The sequence below is a fragment of the Schistocerca piceifrons genome, chromosome 9 (genome assembly GCF_021461385.2).
Source record: "Schistocerca piceifrons isolate TAMUIC-IGC-003096 chromosome 9, iqSchPice1.1, whole genome shotgun sequence".
Taxonomy (NCBI): domain Eukaryota; kingdom Metazoa; phylum Arthropoda; class Insecta; order Orthoptera; family Acrididae; genus Schistocerca; species Schistocerca piceifrons.
Window position 1 is genome coordinate 134,401,287 of NC_060146.1, and position 22,935 is coordinate 134,424,221.

Here is a 22,935-nt window from a genome sequence, read left to right on the forward strand (position 1 = left end):
TCGATCGCGTGCGGTTGAAGCGGTATTGAATAGCATATTTCATTGCGGGTAGATGGGTCGTCGAAGCTCCATACCATGGCCCGCACGTTCACCGGATATGACGTCCCCGGATTTCTTTCTGTGGGGAAAGTTGACGGATATTTGCTATCGTGATCCACCGACAACGCCTGACAACATGCGACAGCGTATTGCCAATGCATGTGCGAACATTACGGAAGGCGAACTACTCGCTGTTGAGAGGAATGTCGTTACACGTATTGCCAAATGCATTGAGGTTGACGGACATCATTTTGAGCATTTATTGCATTAATGTAGTATTTACAGGTAATCACGCTGTAACAGCATGCGTTCTCAGAAATGATAAGTTCACAAAGGTATATGTATCACATTGGAACAACCGAAATACAATGTTTAAACGTACTAACGTTCTGATTTTAATTTAAAAAACCTACCTTTTACCAACTGTTCGTCTAAAATTGTTATATGTATCACATTGGAACAAGCGAAATACAATGTTCAAACGTACCTACGTCTGTATTTTAATTTAAAAAAACTACCTTTTACCAACTGTTCGTCTAAAATTGTGACCCATATGTTTGTGACTATTACAGCGCCATCTATCACAAAGCGAAGAAAGTGGTCCAACTAAAACATTCATATTCATATTTACGTACTACACGAATATGTAATAAAAATGGGGGTTGCTATTTAAAAAAAAAAACGCAGTTTGACCTATGGCAGCGCCAACTAGCGGGCCAACCATAGCGCTATCTGCTTTTCCCCTTCAAGCTAGACAAGTTTCGTTCTTTGTAGTTTTTTCGTTTGGCGCTTATTTCGTGGGATATTTGGCCTGGTCACGATCAATGGACCAGACTGTATACTGCGTCACTTTATAGGAGATTCGTTTTTTCTTATGTTATATGTTGTGTCACAGTGATCTGCCGATGCTGAGAGCGAAAAGAAGTTACAAACAGAAATAAAGCCGGCCGCTGTGGCCGAGCGGTTCCAGGCGCTTCGGTCCGAAATCGCGTGCCTGCTGCGATCGCAGGTTCGAATGCTGCCTCGGGCATGGATGTGTGTGATGTCCTTAGGTAGGTTTAAGGAGTTTCTAAGTCTCTGGCACTGATGACCTCAGATGTTAAGTCCCATAGTGCTTAGAGCCATTTGAACCATTTTTGAACATGGCGAACAAGACAAGAGTAAATTTATTAGTGCCAAACGTTACCGGAGATTTCCTAAGGGACTTAGTGTCTGAAGTAATGCTATAAACGTACGTTTGTCTTTCTTCATTCTATCTCTTAAGACGTCGGGTCAGTATTGCATCGGGTGTTCTCTCATTTCTACGGAATCCACACCGACCTTCCCCCAGGCCGGTTGCTACAAGTCCTTCTCCTTCAATTCTTCTGCTCGCAGGCAGATCAATGAAGGCAGCCGAGGAAGGGGAAAGACAGTGGCCAGCGAGGGACGTGCGTCAGGGGTGCACAAAGGTGCAATTTTCGCGTGGGGGCGGTGCGAAGGGCTGTAAGGGTGACCAAGCTTAGGTGGGCCAAGAGTTGTTCTACTGATCTTTCCGTCCTTTTGCAGTCGTATTTCCAACGATTTTCGATTATTTGTACACGAGTCAGAGATCGAGTAGCGAGTTCTTTAGAGCACTTTCTCCCTGGCGCACGTGCAGGTGCGGGTCAAACAATAAAATCAGAATGAGAAACTGTTAAATACGGCGTTCTCCAAGGCTTGTGGCTTGGACCACTGATCCTCGTAGTATACATTAATGACCTACCAGCATCAGTAACTAACAAATCAAATACAGTAATGTTCGTCGATGACACTAGAGCGTGAAATCCTCAATGTAGATTACAACTGAAATAATAACACAGCGAGTATGCAAATCGTTCGCATCAAATACTCTATCATTAACCTCTCAAAAACAAATTTAATGCAGTTCCAGATGGTAAACAGCAAGCTTCAAGCCCTTGAAATAGATATCAATAGTCAGAAATTAAATGAAACTTCGCATAAAGATTTCTAGGAATACAAATGGATAATAAATTACCATAGAATTAACATATTGTTTTCCTACTCAAGAAACTAAGCTCAACATGTTTTCCACGAAGACCTATTTTCCCTGTGTTTACAGGGAAACAATTTTGTCATACCTCTCGTTTTCCCACTCTCTGACTTCGCATGATGCAATATTCTGGGGAAATGCTGTAAGAGTCGGAGACGTTTTCAAAATACAAAAACGAGCTGTTAGGTTCATCTGTAGTGTATCAAATCGGACACCCTGTAGATGTCCATCCAAGATACTGGGGACAAGTCAATAAAACTACTTGTTGATGATATCTGTAATCAACAACAAATATCTTTTCCAAACTAACTGCGATATTCCTAACCATAATACAAGGAAGAAGCAAGGTTTTTGCAAATACTAAATTTCAGTATAGTACAAAAAGGCGTTGGCCAGACTGGAATAAGAATTTACGGTAAGCTCCCACTGAATATAAAAAAGGACATTATCCTGATGTATTCAAGAGGAAATTGAAACAACTGCTCATAAACCATACAGTACGTAATTTAAATGAAATTCTAGAGCTATAAAACTTGCGTAATCTGTATTATATTATAAATGATGTAATTTGCGTGGCAGTGTATGTAATATTGTATATCTTGTATGTACATTGTCTGCAGTTCCTTTTTTTAAACCTTGAATGTAGTATTCTATTTCTGGTATTTGTATTATTTACAGTATTGTTTGTTCTTCTTGTCTTTTTGCCCATATAGTATAGTATTCATCTACTTGGCCTACGTTTCGGTAAAATCTTTGTATAAAATTTAATTTGACAGAACCAAATAAAAATCAGATCTAATCAAATCATGCCATCCTACAGATTATGTGATCCTGAAAGCCATAGATCGAGGCGGTCAAGTAGATGCAATATTTCTTAATGTCCGAAAAGTGGATACCGATATGTGAGAACTACGCTCATTGAAGCTTGCACCTAAACAGGAATCTGTGAAATTTGCACCCAGTACTCCTGGAAGTTACCTTCTCAAGGCCTTTATTACACTGTAACAAGTGTTTGACAAAGGTCTTTGTCACAGATTTCTCAAACTCCTTTGATCAAGCTACTTCACTAGGCCTATTACATTGACGTTAAATTTTTCGTCATAGATGCTCGGGAACGGATGCTGAACAGTTAATTGCCTGTAAAACAGCAGATCTTGGTGGCGAACACATTTCCTGGAAAGAAAGAGAAGTGGAAACGATTGTGGATGAAACCGTGGACAATGAGAAAGAAGCTCATGCTGTAATTCTACAGGCTTTCGTGGCCGTTGTCACTGAAGTTAAAATCTTCTGGGTTATTAGGCCGAGTCATATTTCTACTAAAATGATCGTCGTTTCGACCCCTCTGCTGGGATCTTCCTCAGGATCTTCATGTATCCACTACTATTAGAGACGAGTGTCGCGTCCTAATATAAAGGGGAGTTTTCTCGCGTTCGTGCTAGAGATGTGATGTTGTGATCTTCAGTCCTGCGAATGGTTTGATGCAGCTCTCCATGCTACTCTATCCTGTGCAAGCTTCTTCATCTCCCAGTACCTACTGCAACCTACATCCTTCTGAATCTGCTTAGTGTATTCATCTCTTGGTCTCCCTCTACGATTTTTACCCTCCACGCTGCCCTCCAATGCTAAATTTGTGATCCCTTGATGCCTCAGAACATGTCCTACCAACCGGTCCCTTCTTCTAGTCAAGTTGTGCCACAAACTCCTCTTCTCCCAATTCTATTCAATACCTCCTCATTAGTTATGTGATCTACCCATCTAATCTTCAGCATTCTTCTGTAGCACCACATTTCGAAAGCTTCTATTGTCTTCTTGGCAACGGCCTTGCCGCAGTGGATACACCGGTTCCCGTCAGATCACCGAATTAAGCGCTGTCGGGCGTGGCCGGCACTTGGATGGGTCACCATCCGGGCCGCCATGTGCTGTTGCCATTTTTCGGGGTGCACTCAGCCTCGTGATGCTAATTGAGGAGCTACTCGACCGAATAGTAGCGGCTCCGGTCAAAGAAAACCGTCGTAACGACCGGGAGAACGGTGTGCTGACCACACGCCCCTCCTATCCGCATCCTCAGCTGAGGATGACACGGCGGTCGGATGGTCCCGATGGGCCACTTGTGGCCTGATGACGGAGTGCACACATATTCTCTTCTTGTCCAAACTATTTATCGTCCATGTCTCACTTCCATACATGGCTACACTCCATACAAATACTTCCGGGAACGACTTCCTGACTCTTAAATCTATACTCGATGTTAACAAATTTCTCTTCTTCAGAAACGCTTTCCTTGCCATTGCCAGTCTACGTTTTATATCCTCTCTACTTCGACCATCATCAGTTATTTTGTTCCCCAAATAGAAAAACTCCTTTACTACTTTAAGTGTCTCATTTCCTAATCTAATTCCCTCAGCATCACCCGACTTAATTCGACTAAATTCCATTATCCTCGTTTTGCTTTTGTTGATGTTCATCTTATATCCTCCTTTCAAGACACTATCCATTCCGTTCAACTGGTCTTCCAAGTCCTTTGTTGTCTCTGATAGAATTACAATGTCATCGAAGAACCTCAAAGTTTTTATTTCTTCTCCATGGATTTTAATACCTACTCCGAATTTTTCTTTTGTTTCCTTCACTGCTTGCTCAATATACAGATTGAATAACATCGGGGAGAGGCTACAAACCTATCTCACTCCCTTCCCAACCTCTGTTTCCCTTTCATGTCCCTCGACTGTTATCGCTGCCATCTGGTTTCTGTACAAATTGTAAATAACTTTTCGTTCCCAGTATTTTACCCCTGCCACCTTTAGAATTTGAAAGAGAGTATTCCAGTCAACATTATCAAAAGCTTTCACTAGTTCTACAAATGCTAGAAATGTAGGATCGCCTTTCCTTAATCTTTCTTTTAAGATAAGTCGTAAGGTCAGTATTGCCTCACGTGTTCCAATATTTCTACGGAATCCAAACTGATCTTCCCCAAGGTCGGCTTCTACTAGTTTTTCCATTCGTCTGTAAAGAATTCGCGTTAGTATTTTGCAGCTGTGGCTTATTAAACTGATAGTTCGGTAATTTTCATATCTGTCAACACCTGCTTTCTTTGGGATTGGAATTATTATATTCTTCTTGAAGTCTGAGAGTATTGGTTAAAATTCATAGCACTACCATTGGTGGGCCATAGTCATAGGCTAATATTCCCGCTCTGATGCAGAAGAAGGGGCGTTGTTGGGTAATCTCCTGTGGATACCATTGGCGGCCCATCGTCATTGAATAGAAAGGCACTATTCCACACTTAGGCTGGAGAAGGGGTATTGGTTGAAATTCCTGCTACTGCTATTGATTGGTCGTCATCATTGGCTAAATTCTAAACGGACAGAGCAAGGGAGGGGGAATGTTTACCCAAAATATTATTGTCCGCCGAGGTGACCTGCAGCGCGTTGTTTATGTCGCTCGCACACCGGTATCCACAGTAGATAGCCACCAACGCCCCTTCTTCTGCAACAGTGCGGGAATATTAGCCTATGACTATGGCCCACCAATGGTAGCCATATGAATTTTAACCGACACTACCACTTCTCAAGCACGAACGCGAGAAAACCCCTTTACAAGAGGATGCGACACTCGTCTCTGACAGTGTTCTAGCAGTAGTGGATGCCAAAAGATCCTGAGGAAGATCCCAGCAGAGGGGTCGAAACGTCGATCATTTTAGTAGAAATATGACGTGGCCTAATAACCCATAAGATTTTAATTTCAAACTCAAACTGTTCACCAGAATTGGCTTCGTGATCTGTAGCGCGAGGACATAAAGAACAACGAAAATTATTTGAGAAAAGGAGCACAATCATTCCGATCTGAGCTCGTGAAAGTGCGGCCCCTCATATCTGCATACGTGATACTCATTTAAGAAATCCCATTTCTTAATTTCATTTGTTATAATCGATGTGTTTGGAAAGCTTGCAACTGTGTCATTAGTGATTTAAATACACTACCGGCCATTAAAATTGCTACACCACGAAGATGACGTGCTACAGACGCGAAATTTAACCGACAGGAAGAAGATGCTGTGAAGTGCAAATGATTAGCTTTTCAGAGCATTCACACAAGGTTGGCGCCGGTGGCGACACCTACAATGTGCTGACATGAGGGGAGTTTCCAAGCGATTTCTCATACACAAACAACAGTTGACCGGCGTTGCCTGGTGAAACGTTGTCGTGGTGCCTCGTGTAAGGAGGAGAAATGCGTACCATCACGTTTCCGACTTGGATAAAGGTCGGATTGTAGCCTATCGCGATTGCGGTTTATCGTATCGCGACATTGCTGCTCGCGTTGGTCGAGATCCAATGACTGTTAGCAGAATATGGAATCGGTGGGTTCAGGAGGGTAATACGGAACGCCGTGCTCGATCCAACGGCCTCGTATCACTAGCAGTCGACATAACAGGCATTTTATCCGCATGGCTGTAACGGATCGTGCAGCCACGTCTCGATCCCAGAGTCAACAGATGGGGACGTTTTCAAGACAACAGTCATGTGCACGAACAGTTCGACGATATTTGCAGCAGCATGGACTATCAGCTCGGAGACCATGGCTGCGTTTATCGTAGACGCTGCATCACAGACAGGAGCTCCTGCGATGGTGTACTCAACGACGAACCTGGGTGCACGAATGGCAAAACGACATTTTTTCGGATGAATCCAGGTTCTGTTTACAGCATCATGATGGCCGCATCCGTGTTTGGCGACATCGCGGTGAACGCACATTGGAAGTGTGTATTCGTCATCCCCATACTCGCGTATCACTCGGCGTGATGGTATGAGGTGCCATTGGTTACACGTCTCGGTCACTTCTTGTTCGCATTGATGGCACTTTGAACAGTGGACGTTACATTTCAGATGTGTTACGACCCGTGCCTCTACCCTTCATTCGATCCCTGCGAAACCCTACATTTCAGTAGGATAATGCACAACCGCATGTTGCAGGTCCTGTACAGGCCTTTCTGGATACAGAAAATGTTCGACTGCTTCCCTGGCCAGCACGTTCTCCAGATCTCTCACCAATTGAAAACGTCTGGTCAATGGTGGCCGAGCAACTGGCTCGTCACAATACGCCAGTCACTACTCTTGATGAACTGTGGTATCGTGTTGAAGCTGCATGGGCAGCTGTACCTGTACACGCCATCCAAGCTCTGTTTGACTCAGGCGTATGACGGCCGTTATTACGGCCAGAGGTGGTTGTTCTGGGTACTGATTTCTCAGGATCTATGCAGCCAAATTGCGTGAAAATGTAATCACATGTCAGTTCTAGTATAATATATTTGTACAATGAATACCCGTTTATCATCTGAATTTCTTCTTGGTGTAGCAATTTTAATGGCCAGTAGTGTAATTCCACGAACACTGCACTAGCTACGTATTTTTTCATATTAATATGTCGCTTTTCGAGAATTTATTCACATTTTCTAGAGCAAATATAGTGATGGAAAAAAAATCGCAACACCAAGAAGGAGTTGCGCGACATAAACGAAAGGTAGTATGCGTGTTTCTAGGTCTGGAAGGTGATGTCTTTACAAATTTCGCGTTTGTCGTATAAGAGTGGCGCTAGTGAGGATGCAAATCAGGTTTGCTTTAAATACACACTCTAACGGTCACGAGCATTAGTTACCTTTGACATGGACGTGGTGAGCTGGGAATAGTTGGACGTGGGGAGCTGATGTTAGTCAACAATACCTTTAAGGCTACTCTGTGATATTGCAAAAGACTTGGCAGGAAAGTAGCCACCGTACGTAGTTTCTGGCACGAGAACTTACGATCGCAAGAAGACCGGGCTCCGCACGGCCACATGGAACTATAGAGAGAGAAGACCGCGGTGTTAGGCGTATGGCTCTGACGCATCGTACTGCACCTGCAACTGCAAACTGAGCAGCAGTTGGCACCATATTGACACAACAGACTGTTAGAAATCGATTACTTCAATGACGGCTCCGAGCCACATACCCTGTAGCGTGCATTTAAACAGACGAAAAATCCCAAAGATTGGCGATCTTTTACAGAAGCTCGAAATTTAGCGCGGACTTCAATGCGAAATGCCTGGCAGAAAATCCAAAGAGATTCTGGTCGTATGTGAAGTATGTTAGCGGCAAGAAACAATCAATGCCTTCTCTGCGCTATAACAATGGAGATACTATCGAAGACAGTGCTGCCAAAGCAGACTTCCTGAACACAGCCTTCCGAAATGCCTTCACAAAACAAGACGAAGTAAATATCTCAGAATTCGAATCGAGAACAGCTGCCAACACGAATAACGTAGAAGTAAATATCCTCGGAGTAGTGAAGCAACTTAAATCACTTAATAAAAGAAAGTCTTCTGGTACAGTCTGTATACCAGTTAGGTTCCTTTCAGAGTATGCTGACGCATTAGCTCCATACGTAACAATCATATACAACCGTTCGCTCGACGAAAGACCCGCACCCAAAGACGGAAAGTTGCACAGGTCACACCAATATTCAAGAAAGGTAGTAGCAGTAATCCACTAAATTACAGGCCCATATCGTTCACGTCGATATGCAGCAGGATTTTAGAACATATATTGTGTTCGAACGTTATAAATTACCTCGAAGAAAACGGTCTATCGGCACACAGTCAACATGGGTTTAGAAAACATCATTCCTGTGAAACACAACTATCTCTTTATTCACATGAAGTGTTGAGTGCTATTGACAAGGGATTTCAGATCGATTCCGTATTTCTGGATTTCCGGAAGGCTTTTGACACTGTACCACACAAGCGGCTCGTAGCGAAATTGTGTGCTTATGGAATATCGTCTCAGTTATGTGACTCGATTTGTGATTTGCTGTCGGAGAGGTCACAGTTCGTAGTAATTGACGGAAAGTCATCGAGTAAAACAGAAGTGATTTCTGGCGTTCCCCAACGTAGTGTTATAGGCCCTTTCTTGTTCCTTATCTATATTAACGATTTTGAAGACAATCAGAGCAGCCTTCTTCGGTTGTTTGCAGATGACGCTGTCGTTTATCGACTAATAAAGTCATCAGAAGACCAAAACAAACTGCAAAACGATTTACAAAACATATCTGAATGGTGCGAAAAGTGGCAGTTGACCCTAAATAACGAAATGTTTTAGGATATCCACATAAGTGCTAAAAGGAACTCGTTAAACTTCGGTTACACGATGAATCAGTGTAATCTAAAAGCCGTAAATTCAACTAAATACCTGTGTTGTTGTTGTTGTTGTTGTGGTCTTCAGTCCTGAGACTGGTTTGATGCAGCTCTCCATGCTACTCTATCCTGTGCAAGCTTTTTCATCTCCCAGTACCTATTGCAAACAACATCCTTCTGAATCTGCTTAGTGTATTCATCTCTTGGTCTCCCTCTACGATTTTTACCCTCCACGCTGCCCTCCAATACTAAATTGGTGATCCCTTGATGCCTCAGAACATGTCCTACCAACCGATCCCTTCTTCTGGTCAAGTTGTGCCAAAAACTTCTCTTCTCCCCAATCCTATTCAATACTTCCTCATTAGTTATGTGATCTACCCATCTAATCTTCAGCATTCTTCTGTAGCACCACATTTCGAAAGCTTCTATTCTCTTCTTGTCCAAACTATTTATCGTCCATGTTTCACTTCCATACATGGCTACACTCCATATGAATACTTTCAGAAATGACTTCCTGACACTTAAATCTGTACTCGATGTTAACAAATTTCTCTTCTTCAGAAACGCTTTCCTTGCCACTGCCAGCCTACATTTTATATCCTCTCTACTTCGACCATCATCAGTTATTTTGCTCCCCAAATAGCAAAACTCCTTTACTACTTTAAGTGCCTCATTTCCTAATCTAATTCCCTCAGCATCACCTGACTTAATTAGACTACATTCCATTATCCTTGTTTTGCTTTTGTTGATGTTCATCTTATATCCTCCTTTCAACACACTCTCCATTCCATTCAACTGCTCTTCCAAGTCCTTTGCTGTCTCTGACAGAATTACAATGTCATCGGCGAACCTCAAAGTTTTTATTTCTTCTCCATGAATTTTAATACCTACTCCGAATTTTTCTTTTGTTTCCTTTACTGCTTGCTCAATATACAGATTGAACAACATCGGGGAGAGGCTACAACCCTGTCTTACTCCCTTCCCAACCACTGCTTCCCTTTCATGTCCCTCGACTCTTATAACTGCCATCTGGTTTCTGTACAAATTGTAAATAGCCTTTCGCTCCCTGTATTTTACCCCCGCCACCTTTAGAATTTTAAAGAGAGTATTCCAGTCAACATTGTCAAAAGCTTTCTCTAAGTCTACAAATGCTAGAAACGTAGGTTTGCCTTTCCTTAATCTTTCTTCTAAGATAAGTCGTAAGGTCAGTATTGCCTCACGTGTTCCAGTGTTTCTACGGAATCCAAACTGATCTTCCCCGAGGTTGGCTTCTACTAGTTTTTCCATTCGTCTGTAAAGAATTCGTGTTAGTATTTTGCAGCTGTGACTTATTAAGCTGATAGTTCGGTAATTTTCACATCTGTCAACACCTGCTTTCTTTGGGATTGGAATTATTATATTCTTCTTGAAGTCTGAGGGTATTTCGCCTGTTTCATACATCTTGCTCACCAGATGGTAGAGTTTTGTCAGGACTGGCTCTCCCACGGCCGTCAGTAGTTCCAATGGAATATTGTCTACTCCGGGGGCCTTGTTTCGACTCAGGTCTTTCAGTGCTCTGTCAAACTCTTCACGCAGTATCATATCTCCCATTTCATCTTCATCTACATCCTCTTCCATTTCCATAATATTGTCCTCAAGTACATCGCCCTTGTATAGACCCTCTATATACTCCTTCCACCTTTCTGCTTTCCCTGCTTTGCTTAGAACTGGGTTTCCATCTGAGCTCTTGATATTCATACAAGTCGTTCTCTTATCTCCAAAGGTCTCTTTAATTTTCCTGTAGGCGGTATCTATCTTACCCCTAGTGAGATAGGCCTCTACATCCTTACATTTGTCCTCTAGCCATCCCTGCTTAGCCATTTTGCACTTCCTGTCGATCTCATTTTTGAGACGTTTGTATTCCTTTTTGCCTGTTTCACTTACTGCATTTTTATATTTTCTCCTTTCATCAATTAAATTCAATATTTCTTCTGTTACCCAAGGATTTCTACTAGCCCTCGTCTTTTTACCTACTTGATCCTCTGCTGCCTTCACTACTTCATCCCTCAAAGCTACCCATTCTTCTTCTACTGTATTTATTTCCCCCATTCCTGTCAACTGCTCCCTTATGCTCTCCCTGAATCTCTGTACAACCTCTGGTTCTTTTAGTTTATCCAGGTCCCATCTCCTTAAATTCCCACCTTTTTGCAGTTTCTTCAGTTTTAACCTACAGGTCATAACCAATAGATTGTGGTCAGAGTCCACATCTGCCCCTGGAAATGTCTTACAATTTAAAACCTGGTTCCTAAATCTCTGTCTTACCATTACATAATCTATCTGATACCTTTTAGTATCTCCAGGGTTCTTCCATGTATACAACCTTCTTTCATGATTCTTAAACCAAGTGTTAGTTATGATTATGTTGTGCTCTGTGCAAAATTCGACCAGGCGGCTTCCTCTTTCATTTCTGTCCCCCAATCCATGTTCACCTACTATGTTTCCTTCTCTCCCTTTTCCTACACTCGAATTCCAGTCACCCATGACTATTAAATTTTCATCTCCCTTCACAATCTGAATAATTTCTTTTATTTCATCATACATTTCTTCAATTTCTTCGTCATCTGCAGAGCTAGTTGGCATATAAACTTGTACTACTGTAGTAGGCATGGGCTTCGTATCTATCTTGGCCACAATAATGCGTTCACTATGCTGTTTGTAGTAGCTTACCCGCATTCCTATTTTCCTATTCATTATTAAACCTACTCCTGCATTACCCCTGTTTGATTTTGTACTAAATACCTAGGTATAACAATAACGAACACTTTAAATTGGAAGGAAGACCTAGAAAATGTTGTGGGGAAGGCTAACCAAAAACTGCGCTTTATTGGCAGGACACATGTAACAGACTTACTAAGGAGACTGCCTACACTACGTTTCCTTTTCTCTTCTAAAATATTGCTGCGCGGTGTGAGATCCTTACCAGATAAGACTGACGGAATACATCGAAAAAGTTCAAAGAATGGCAGCACGTTTTGTATTGTCGCGAAATATGGGAGAGAGTGTCACAGAAATGATACAAGATTTGGGCTGGACATCATTACAAGAAAGGTGTTTTTCTTTGCGACGGAATCTTCTCACGAAATTCCAATCACCAAGTTTTTCCTCTGAATGCGAAAATATTTTGTTGACGTCACCCTACATAGGGAGGAACTATCACCAAGATAAAATAAGGTAAATCAGAGCTCGTACGGAACGACACAAGTGTTCATTCTTGCCGCGCGCTGTACGAGATTGGAATAATAGAGAATTGTGAAGGTGGTTCGATGAGCACTCTGCCAGGCACTTAAATGTGATTTTCAGAGTATCCATGTAGATGTAGACGTAGATTCCACTGGCGCCAAACCACCGCCATTTGCGACTTCAGTGGTGTCAAGAGAGAGCTCATTGGAGGGTAGGGCAAAGGTCTGTTGTGTTTTCCCTGGTGCCAGTGATGGCCGTGTGTTGCTTAGGACCCTACCTACACGCTAGACACACTGGATCTACCCTTGGAGTTATAGTCGGGTGCGATTTGGTATGACAGCAGCAGTATTTAATACCACGAACCCTGATTGCAAATCTGTGCGTTAATCGGATGAATCGACTGTTGTGCTGCCATTGATGGACAGCATTCCAGGGGGCGTTTTCCAACTGGATAACGCTCGCCCACTTACCGCTGTTGTAATCCAACATGCTTGAGCCTTGGCGACTGGCGTTAGAGTGTTCTACTTGCATCGCTGATATCGATATTCTGGTGTCCTGCTATCTTTGACTGCTCCCCCCCGGCGGCTTTTCGCGTGAACGTATCATGAGAGAGTCTCCGGTCGGCGTTCATCGAGCCAACTTGTGTTGAAAAGAAGCCAGCGTCCCTAAAGCCGTCTGCACACGGACCGTGCTGTCGAACGTTAACGTTGAGCGTGCCAAGTTCAACGTGCTGCTGAACGCTCAGGAACTATGCGACTTGTGCATACGGTACGTGGGCCCCAACGTGGTATACGCGATCGCAACGCACTTCAGCGGCAGTTTGAGGGATGTTTCTAGTTCGTAAATCACACGGTTTACTCAAAGGGCGCGCTTAAAATTCCCACGTTAGCGCTATTAAAACGCACATTTCCTCCATCGTCCAAGAAAAGGAAAGTATCATGTCCAGTCAATAAGGACACAGACTTACAAAAGTTCCATTACAAACAGTGTGGTACAAATTTGGAATACTTCTCCGCATATGATAAACATTATTTCATCATTCCCACATTTTAGTAAAATCCCAAGGTCAGTCTTGCTTGATCACTGTTCCTACCCAGTAGCAGAATCTTTGCAACATGTGAATTACGAAGCGTAAAAGAAAAAGGAGCAAAATATCTTTATTCAAGTAGCGCAAGCTGTCCTACAGATTAAGCCAGTCGAACAAAGTCACCCCTCAAAAAAAGGTGAACTTATATTTACATAACCCATCAACTGTTATAACACATACTTATATTAAACTAATAATAATGTATCAGAATCTAATAAATAAGCGATTGTTAGGAAAAAAAATTTCGTAGCGTCAAGACGCAAACCACCAACCCAAACAACAACTAAATTCAGGACAATGATGCTGCTCATTACGCTAAACCCACAACACAATCCTCACATCTAATCATATTATGTTACGCATTTGTGAAAACCTTACTCGTATATATGTTACTAATTGAAATTTAATTATAACAAATTGTACCAAGAACAATGCATTTTGGGTGGATCTTCAGTGTGTTGTGCCTTCAAATAGCCTACTCTCATAATACTCGAGTTACAATAATTCTTTTGCCACGAATATGATGTTTCTCATTATTTTATTGGAACGAATCACACAATTAACAACAGGTTTTCCAGTGATTCTCAATTTGCTGGTGCTCAGAAACGGCATATATACATAATTATAGGCTTGAAATGAATGCCAATATGGCACCTCACAACTCTGTACTGAAGGGAGACGGCGTGCGTGTGACGTAGGCGGCGTTGTACCATCTCATTGGTCAACGCTCAGACGCACACTCAGAATATCTGACATGCCAGATATTTCTCTGCACGTTCGGAAAGACTCCCGAACGTGCTGTTCCACGCTACGGCGTCTGAAACTCGGCACACTCGACGCTTAACGTTCGGATGCACGGTCCGTGTGCCGACGGCTTAACCGTGGTGCATGGGCCTCGCTGACCTCGTCTTTTGTCGCGCCGGATGTACGGTACCGATCATGGGCGCCTTGACGTGCAAAATTGTGGTAGGTTCGTCGTGTCACGCTGAACAGCTTCCCAGCTCGTAATTTGCAAGCTCCAAGTTACGTATGACTTTTATTCTGTGTTTAACTAAGAAGATTGTTGAAACTTATTGTGGGACGGGTAACTGCTGGAGATGGTTCTTAACTTAGTTCCACAGTGGCTACTTTAAGGAGGCTGATGTTCCTCATTTCGTTTCTTGTCATCTGTGGAGTGGGTGTTTTAAGTGGTTTTCATGCAATTTTAACTTATTTTAGGACATATTGACCGACCGCTTTGGGACTGGTTGCGGTTGTCTACGCTCCCGGCAGCCGTAGATTCAGTGGTTTAATCATTTGTCACGGCAGTGTTTGGTATGTTTATTTAATGTTGAAAGTGCCTTAAGGTAACTGGAAGTGATTTCTAAGTTTCCTGCTAATTTACTGGGAGACGGGTAATGCTAGAGTATTGCTCCATACGAATTTGGGGGCATGCTTATTACATATTCCAGTGCAGCTGTGATTTGACCTTGTTTTCATTGCAATCTATTTGTCTGCAGGCCATTTGTTAAGTCTGCTCGATTCCTGGCGTCGGTGCGGCTATGGATCCTTGTCAGGACCGCTCATTGTGAGGCCGGTCGGACTATATATAAATATATACCGCCTGCTAGTGAGCCGCCGGCCGCGGTGGTCTTGCGGTTCTAGGCGCTGCAGTCTGGAACCGTGGGACTGCTACGGTCGCATGTTCGAATCCTGCCTCGGGCATGGATGTGTGTGATGTCCTTGGGTTAGTTAGGTTTAAGTAGCTCTAAGTTCTAGGGGACTGATGACCTAAGATGTTAAGTCCCATAGTGCTCAGAGCCATTTGAACCATTTTTGCTAGTGAGCTTGTGCACAAGTGGGGAGTGAACGCTCGTATTGCCTGCCGGCCGTAGCGTTATTGCTTCCAAATACTGCTGTGGGCCTTAACGCTTTTCTCTAAAGTTAAGTGAGGCCACTTTGTTAATATTAGCGTTTCTGTAAGTCATTTTACTGATTGAGTTATTACTAGCCATTCTTATTTAACACTTACGTTAATCATTTGTGTATCTTTAATGAATGTGCAATTTGTTATTTTTCCTGTGTGCCAATTTTGCGACCTTGGTTGGCTAACTACACTCCTGGAAATTGAAATAAGAACACCGTGAATTCATTGTCCCAGGAAGGGGAAACTTTATTGACACATTCCTGGGGTCAGATACATCACATGATCACACTGACAGAACCACAGGCACATAGACACAGGCAACAGAGCATGCACAATGTCGGCACTAGTACAGTGTATATCCACCTTTCGCAGCAATGCACGCTGCTATTCTCCCATGGAGACGATCGTAGAGATGCTGGATGTAGTCCTGTGGAACGGCTTGCCATGCCATTTCCACCTGGCGCCTCAGTTGGACCAGCGTTCGTGCTGGACGTGCAGACCGCGTGAGACGACGCTTCATCCAGTCCCAAACATGCTCAATGGGGGACAGATCCGGAGATCTTGCTGGCCAGGGTAGTTGACTTACACCTTCTAGAGCACGTTGGGTGGCACGGGATACATGCGGACGTGCATTGTCCTGTTGGAACAGCAAGTTCCCTTGCCGGTCTAGGAATGGTAGAACGATGGGTTCGATGACGGTTTGGATGTACCGTGCACTATTCAGTGTCCCCTCGACGATCACCAGTGGTGCACGGCCAGTGTAGGAGATCGCTCCCCACACCATGATGCCGGGTGTTGGCACTGTGTGCCTCGGTCGTATGCAGTCCTCATTGTGGCGCTCACCTGCACGGCGCCAAACACGCATACGACCATCATTGGCACCAAGGCAGAAGCGACTCTCATCGCTGAAGACGACACGTCTCCATTCGTCCCTCCATTCACACCTGTCGAGACACCACTGGAGGCGGGCTGCACGATGTTGGGGCGTGAGCGGAAGACGGCCTAACGGTGTGCGGCACCGTAGCCCAGCTTCATGGAGACGGTTGCGATTGGTCCTCGCCGATACCCCAGGACCTACAGTGTCCCTAATTTGCTGGGAAGTGGCGGTGCGGTCCCCTACGGCACTGCGTAGGATCCTACGGTCTTGGCGTGCATCCGTGCGTCGCTGCGGTCCGGTCCCAGGTCGACGGGCACGTGCACCTTCCGCCGACCACTGGCGACAACATCGATGCACTGTGGAGACCTCACGCCCCACGTGTTGAGCAATTCGGCGGTACGTCCACCCGGCCTCCCGCATGCCCACTATACGCCCTCGCTCAAAGTCCGTCAGCTGCACATACGGTTCACGTCCACGCTGTCGCGGCATGCTACCAGTGTTAAAGACTGCGATGGAGCTCCGTATGCCACGGCAAACTGGCTGACACTGACGGCGGCGGTGCACAAATGCTGCGCAGCTAGCGCCATTCGACGGCCAACACCGCGGTTCCTGGTGTGTCCGCTGTGCCGTGCTTGTGATCATTGCTTGTACAGCCCTCTCGCAGTGTCCGGAGCAAATATGGTGGGTCTGACACACCGGTGTCAATGTGTTCTTTTTTCCATTTCCAGGAGTGTATGTATTTTTAGTAAAAGCATATTTCGCTGTGGACCTTTATGTGGGCAGTTCAGTTTTATTAAGCTTTAAGATCTTTGTTTTTTAATGAAGTTGTGGTATTATGTGCCTGTGTAACTTTGGGTTGGAAGCGTATAGTGTTACTAGCTTTTTGAGATATGGTTAAACAAGAACGATTGTTTATGATTGATTATTTCATCGTGTCTACTATCTGCGATTTTGGTTGCAGACATAAAATATGATTTTTATTCGTGTTTATGTAATTCAATTAAAGTGAAGATTTGTATATTGCATCAGTAAGAGGGCAAATGTCCGAATTGAAGTTTATAATAAAGTCTGTTTTGAGTCAAATTAAAATTGTAAAACAGTCACAAGCTTCTCCACCACTAGTGATCCCGGGCTTCCTATTTCCTTTAAATAACTGTGGTGAGATTATAATTTTTGATTTTCTAAAGAATTGCGTATTACCACGGTTCAATGCTCTACAGTCATGTTGTCTTGGCATGCTCGACCGCCAGACCTGTCTCCAATCGAGCGCGTACGGGACATCTTCGGACGTCAATTCCAGCGTCATTCACTTCTGGTAATAACGGCGCCTGTATTGACAGACCAAGTGTAACAGGCATGCAACTCCATCCTATAAATTGACGCCCAGTATCAGTACAACACACTGCACGCACGTTTGCATGCTTGCATTCAAAATTGTGGTGGCTACACTGGTTACTAACGTACCGGCATTTCACATTTGCAGTGGTTTTCTTGCACTTAGATTCTTTTTTGGGGAACAAACGCACAAAACATGAACACAATTTCCAAACTCCAGAAAAGAGCCATAAGAATGTTGTTGCTGTTGTTCTGGTTGTTGTGATCTTCAATCCTGAGACTGGTTTGATAAGAGCCATAAGAATAATAACCAAAAATACTAGTTGAGCTCATTGTAAAGATCTGTTCAGAACACTGGAGATTTTAACTGCTCCATGTGAATACATTTACTAGTCAGTTGTACACATCAAAAATAACATTGGTAATTACTGCACAAACAACTCTGTCCATGACCATGCAACAAGAGATAGACTCAACTTACATTTACCAAGAAAAAATAAACATAAAACTCTACCAAGGAATAAAACTGTACAATAAATTACCAAAAGAGATTAAAGAAATTGCCAAAATACACTTCTTTAAAAAGGGAGTTAAAAAGTACCTGTTATGCAATACATTTTATACATTGAAGGATTACTTAGCTAACACAAATAAATAGCAATAATAATGATTACGAAATATCCAACACTCCACATAACACCTTCAATCACTCCGTCTTCAGGCCACGAGTGGTCTACCGGGACCATCCGACCGTCGTGTTATCCTCAGAGGAGGATGCAGATAGGAGGGGCGTGTGGTCAGCACACCGCTCTCCCGGACGTAACACCTTCACTTTATGTTTTTCCTTCTTTTTTTCCTTTCTAGAAATACTTACCCCCAAGCTATGCATAGGACAATGCTAACACCTCTGCCTCTTTCTGAGGTCAACATCTCACTCATTATGGAGGGATGCTGCCTCAGTTTTTCAGGATAGCAAATGGGAAGTTGCGGTACAGAAAATGGCCCAGAGATCACCAGTGTGTCTGTGTGTGTGTGTTTGAGTGTGTGTGTGTGTGTGTGTGTGTGTGTGTGTGTGTGATGTGAGTGAAGTGTTACGAAACGATGTGTGTATACAGGGTGAAAAGTATTTAAACCGACAAACTCTGGGAGGTTGTAAGGGACATAAAAACCATTATTTTTCCCTGATGTCATTTTTTCCTATTATTTAAACCGGTAGAGGCCGTATTACGCTCTTTAGTTGTTAGAGGCCGTATTACAATCTTCAGTTGTAGGCAACTGCTGTCCACCAGTGTAGTAGTGCATTGTCTGTGTTTACTAATGGAGCGATCACCTGAAGTGAGTAAACTGATAAGGTTGGTGCGTACTAAATAGCGCACCACAACGGACGAGCTGCACAGCGGGTTTATCAATAACAATATCCTAATCGCCATATCCCGCATCGTACGACCTTTGCTGCTGTGTACCAACGTCTGCGTGAGACCGGGTCATTTTGCAGATTACCTGGACATGAACGCCGTCGCACGGTAAGAACGCTGCAATTTGAGGAAGCTCTCTTGCAGCATTTGGAGCGGGGTCCTTCAATCAGCTCTCGTGCAATTGCACGTGACATGGGGACCAATCAGATGAATGTAAGAACAGTCCTTTGAAAGAAATTGTTACAACCATTTCACATCCAGCGTGTATCCTCTGTGTTGTTTACCGGCGAAGCAACGTTCGGGCGTGATGGAGTCTTCAACATGCACAGTTCGCATGTTTGGAGTGAGGATAACCCACATGCCACAGTTACTAGCGCTCATCAAGTGCGGTTCTTCGTTAATGTGCGGGTCACTGTTGTTGGGGACTGTTTAATTGGATCGTATCTGCTACCCTAGGCCATTAAATGGCAGGCACTATTGCAATTTTCTCGCCAGAGCATTGTTAGAATTGCTGGAAGACGTCCCGCTCCCTACAAGACAACGCCTGTGGTTCCAACCTGACGGGGCGGCGGCACGTTTCAGTCGTCGTGTGCGTCGTTTCCTGGACCGACGGTTCCCAGAAACGTGGATTGGCAGAGGTGGTCCTGTACCGTGGCCTGTTCGATCCCCAGACATGTCCCCTGTGGACTTTTTGTGTGGGGAGAGAAGCGCAATCTTGTTTACGCAACTCCTGTTGCATCACTGCCTGGATAGTAGCAGCAGCAGCAGCAGCAGCAGGAACAATTCAGGGTACTCCTGGGGTTTTTGCCCTTGTCAGACAGAACATGATCCGACGGTGTAACCTTTGTTTTCGTGTCAATGGAGGCAATTTTGAAAATCTACTGTAATTGAAATTGTGTTGTGTTAATGTGTTGTCTCTTGGTCATAAAAAAATGGAAAAGTGTTTGTTGGTTTAATTAATTTGCCGCCAAAGAAATCTTCCTCTACCGGTTTAAATACTCCTCATATTTGTTTTGATGTCCCCTACAACCTCCCAGAGTTTGTCGGTTTAAATACTTTTCACCCTGTAGCGTGTGCAGTCACTGATAGTGAGATATGAGTGAACAATGTGGCATTACATTATTTAATACGTTATTCGTAAAAAAAAGTATTGTATACCAGGAGTAAATCTAATAATTGTTTAACTATAAGTCTGTATATATATGTGTATACAAATTAGCTTATTTTAAATTGATCTGAATCTGTAAATACTTTGACATGTCCTACATCCTTGTAAAAAGAGATCTACGCATGAATAAAGCTACTACTTCTACTAGATTAAGGTGTGATCTTGCAATGTCTGAAGACTACTGAGGTCGCTGATATGGAGAACGTGGCAGTAGGTGGCAGCACAATGCACCTTTTTGTGTTTTTGGGGGCGTCCGGATAATTTTGATCACATAGTCATCATAATGAGTGTCGGTCCTTTCGAGGAGGGGACTGCTGGGCTGGGCACCTGCGAAGTCTCCTGGGTCAGCTGCAGCTTTATACCTGTAACATGCCCAGTTTGCTATATAATTGGTCGATTCCTCATAATCGATCACTGTGTTAGCGTTTTGCTTGGATTTATTTGCGTTTTGCCTGCAATACGGCTCTCCTGCGTAGCCGGTTGGTCGGCTGATTTACACCTGGGGGTGCCAGTTAATTTTACTGTGTTGCAGGGGTTCACCAATATTTGTCATGTATGTGCGTTGTTGTTATCTATAGGTAGCTAATTTTCCCTAAGCAGCCATGTCGCTTCGTTTGCTCTAATGGCTTTCACGCACAGACTGACGTCGCAGTGTATATAGTACGTGACTCCCACTTGCTTGTGATCGTAGGTACCCAGGTTAAGGACGAAAGGATTGTTCGAATGTCACGTTCCCTTGTACAGTCGTGTGGTAGACAAATGAATTCCCAAAATTTCATTACTCTACATCGATTACATTTTATGTGGTGTTCGTATGTGTGTTGTGTCTTTCTTGCTCTACAGTTCTCGTTTTTAGTTTACTGAAATCAAACGGTTTTATGTACATGGTTTTCCGAAATATCACATAAAAACCATGTAAATATTTATTCTTGATAATGAGGATACTTTCTCACAAAACTTCGAGCATACCATGAAAACATACGTATCTGGTGCTGTGTTTTATTATGTAAATCGTGAATGCCATGTCTGCTAAGGACTGTCTCTCGTTAGGTTAAGATTTCTAGTAACAGGCGAAAGCTATTCCCACATGCAAAATATTACACGAATCCCACAGCGTATCATTGAACGTATTATTCCAGAAACATGTAAACCAATGAACCAATGTTCACTTTAGCAGGGATTTATGAAAGGTAGGTTATTTAGAGAACAAATAAATACATTTATCTCACTATGTACACTTTGACAACATTTGGCTTTTCACAGTGCCATTCCCTTCCACATCCTCTGTTTCTTTGTGCGAGCTTAATATCATCCACAGTGCAGGCCTTCGGATGCAGCTGATTGCAGCAGCTATTTCTTTATAAGATTCTAATCGCTTACTACTATTTTTGTAGCCAGCTTTCTTTTTGTAATGAAGACTTCTCTCTTCATACTTTGCAATGTTCACTGTGGTGGGAGTCACGTACCACATACACTTCGACGTCTGTCTGTGCGTGAAAGCCATTAGAGCAAACGAAGCGACATGGCTCACGCTCTAACTACTGTCAAAGATCTTTAGTAAAAGCATCCCTAGTACGCTGTCAAACATGTAACCAAAGGGCTTTGATAAAAGAGCTTTGTCAAAGATCTTTTATATTGTAATACAGGCCTACCTGCACCTCGTCCACCATAAACGCTCACTGTGAGAAACGGGCTACCTGTGTTCCAAACGTCCACGTCCACCCCATTGACTGACCGCTTGGACAATGACTGTCATTACGACTATTGTGGCACGACTCGAACCTCCACAGTTTTCAGTTTGTGAGCCTTGTGTGTTTGTGCTTATACGAGGGGCATTCAATAAGTTATGCAACACATACAGGGTGTCCTAAAAGTCTTTCCCTGATTACATAAATTGACAACTCAGGCTAGAAGTAAGATACAAATACAAAACTGGTGTCTAATTGTTTACAAACTATCAAAGTTTTTTTCACACATCAGTAAACTTCCACATGAGCACCCTTGGTAGCACGTAGCACATCTAGGCGACATTCAATTTCCGTCCACACATTAGCCAACATCACTGGAGAGATCGATTCAATGACTGTGGTTTTCCGCTGCCGCAGGGTTTCAAGATCTGGTACATGTGTTTGGTAGACCTCGTCCTTGACATAACCCCATAAAAAGAAGTCTAATGGGGTTATGTCAGGAGAGCGTGGAAGCCAAACAGTTGGCCCATCACGACCAGTCCATCGCCCAGGAAAGGTCACATCGAGATAGGCATGGACGTCCAAACCTGAATGAGGCGGTGCACCGTCTTCCTGAAACAAGACATCGGGGTGATACTGAAGCAGCTGAGGAACAGCATACAGTTGCAACATGTCCAGATACACTGCAGATGTGATGGTAGCCTCAGCGAAGAAGAATGGCCCGATAATTCGATCGTGCAATAGCGCGCACCAAACATTCACCTGTGGACCGCCTCTGGTGCACTCCATGAGCCGGTGGGTCACTACTCCACTGCCAAAAAAGGTCGCTTCGTCGGAAAAGGTAGTTTGTCTGAGATAACCATCATCGTCCTCAATACGTGATAGCATTTCGACCGTCAAGTCATATCGACGTGTACTGTCATTGGGCAACAAGGCCTGAACGATTTGCACTTTGTATGCACGAAACAATAAACGTTTGTGTAATATGACATGGAGAGAGCCTTTTGGCAT

General features: G+C 43.5%; 1 pseudogene; it reads left to right on the forward strand.

The window, feature by feature from the left end:
- Nucleotides 1-3,879: 3,879 nt before the first annotated feature.
- Nucleotides 3,880-3,996, forward strand: LOC124717609 (annotated as a pseudogene).
- The last annotated feature ends 18,939 nt before the right edge of the window (nt 3,997-22,935 follow it).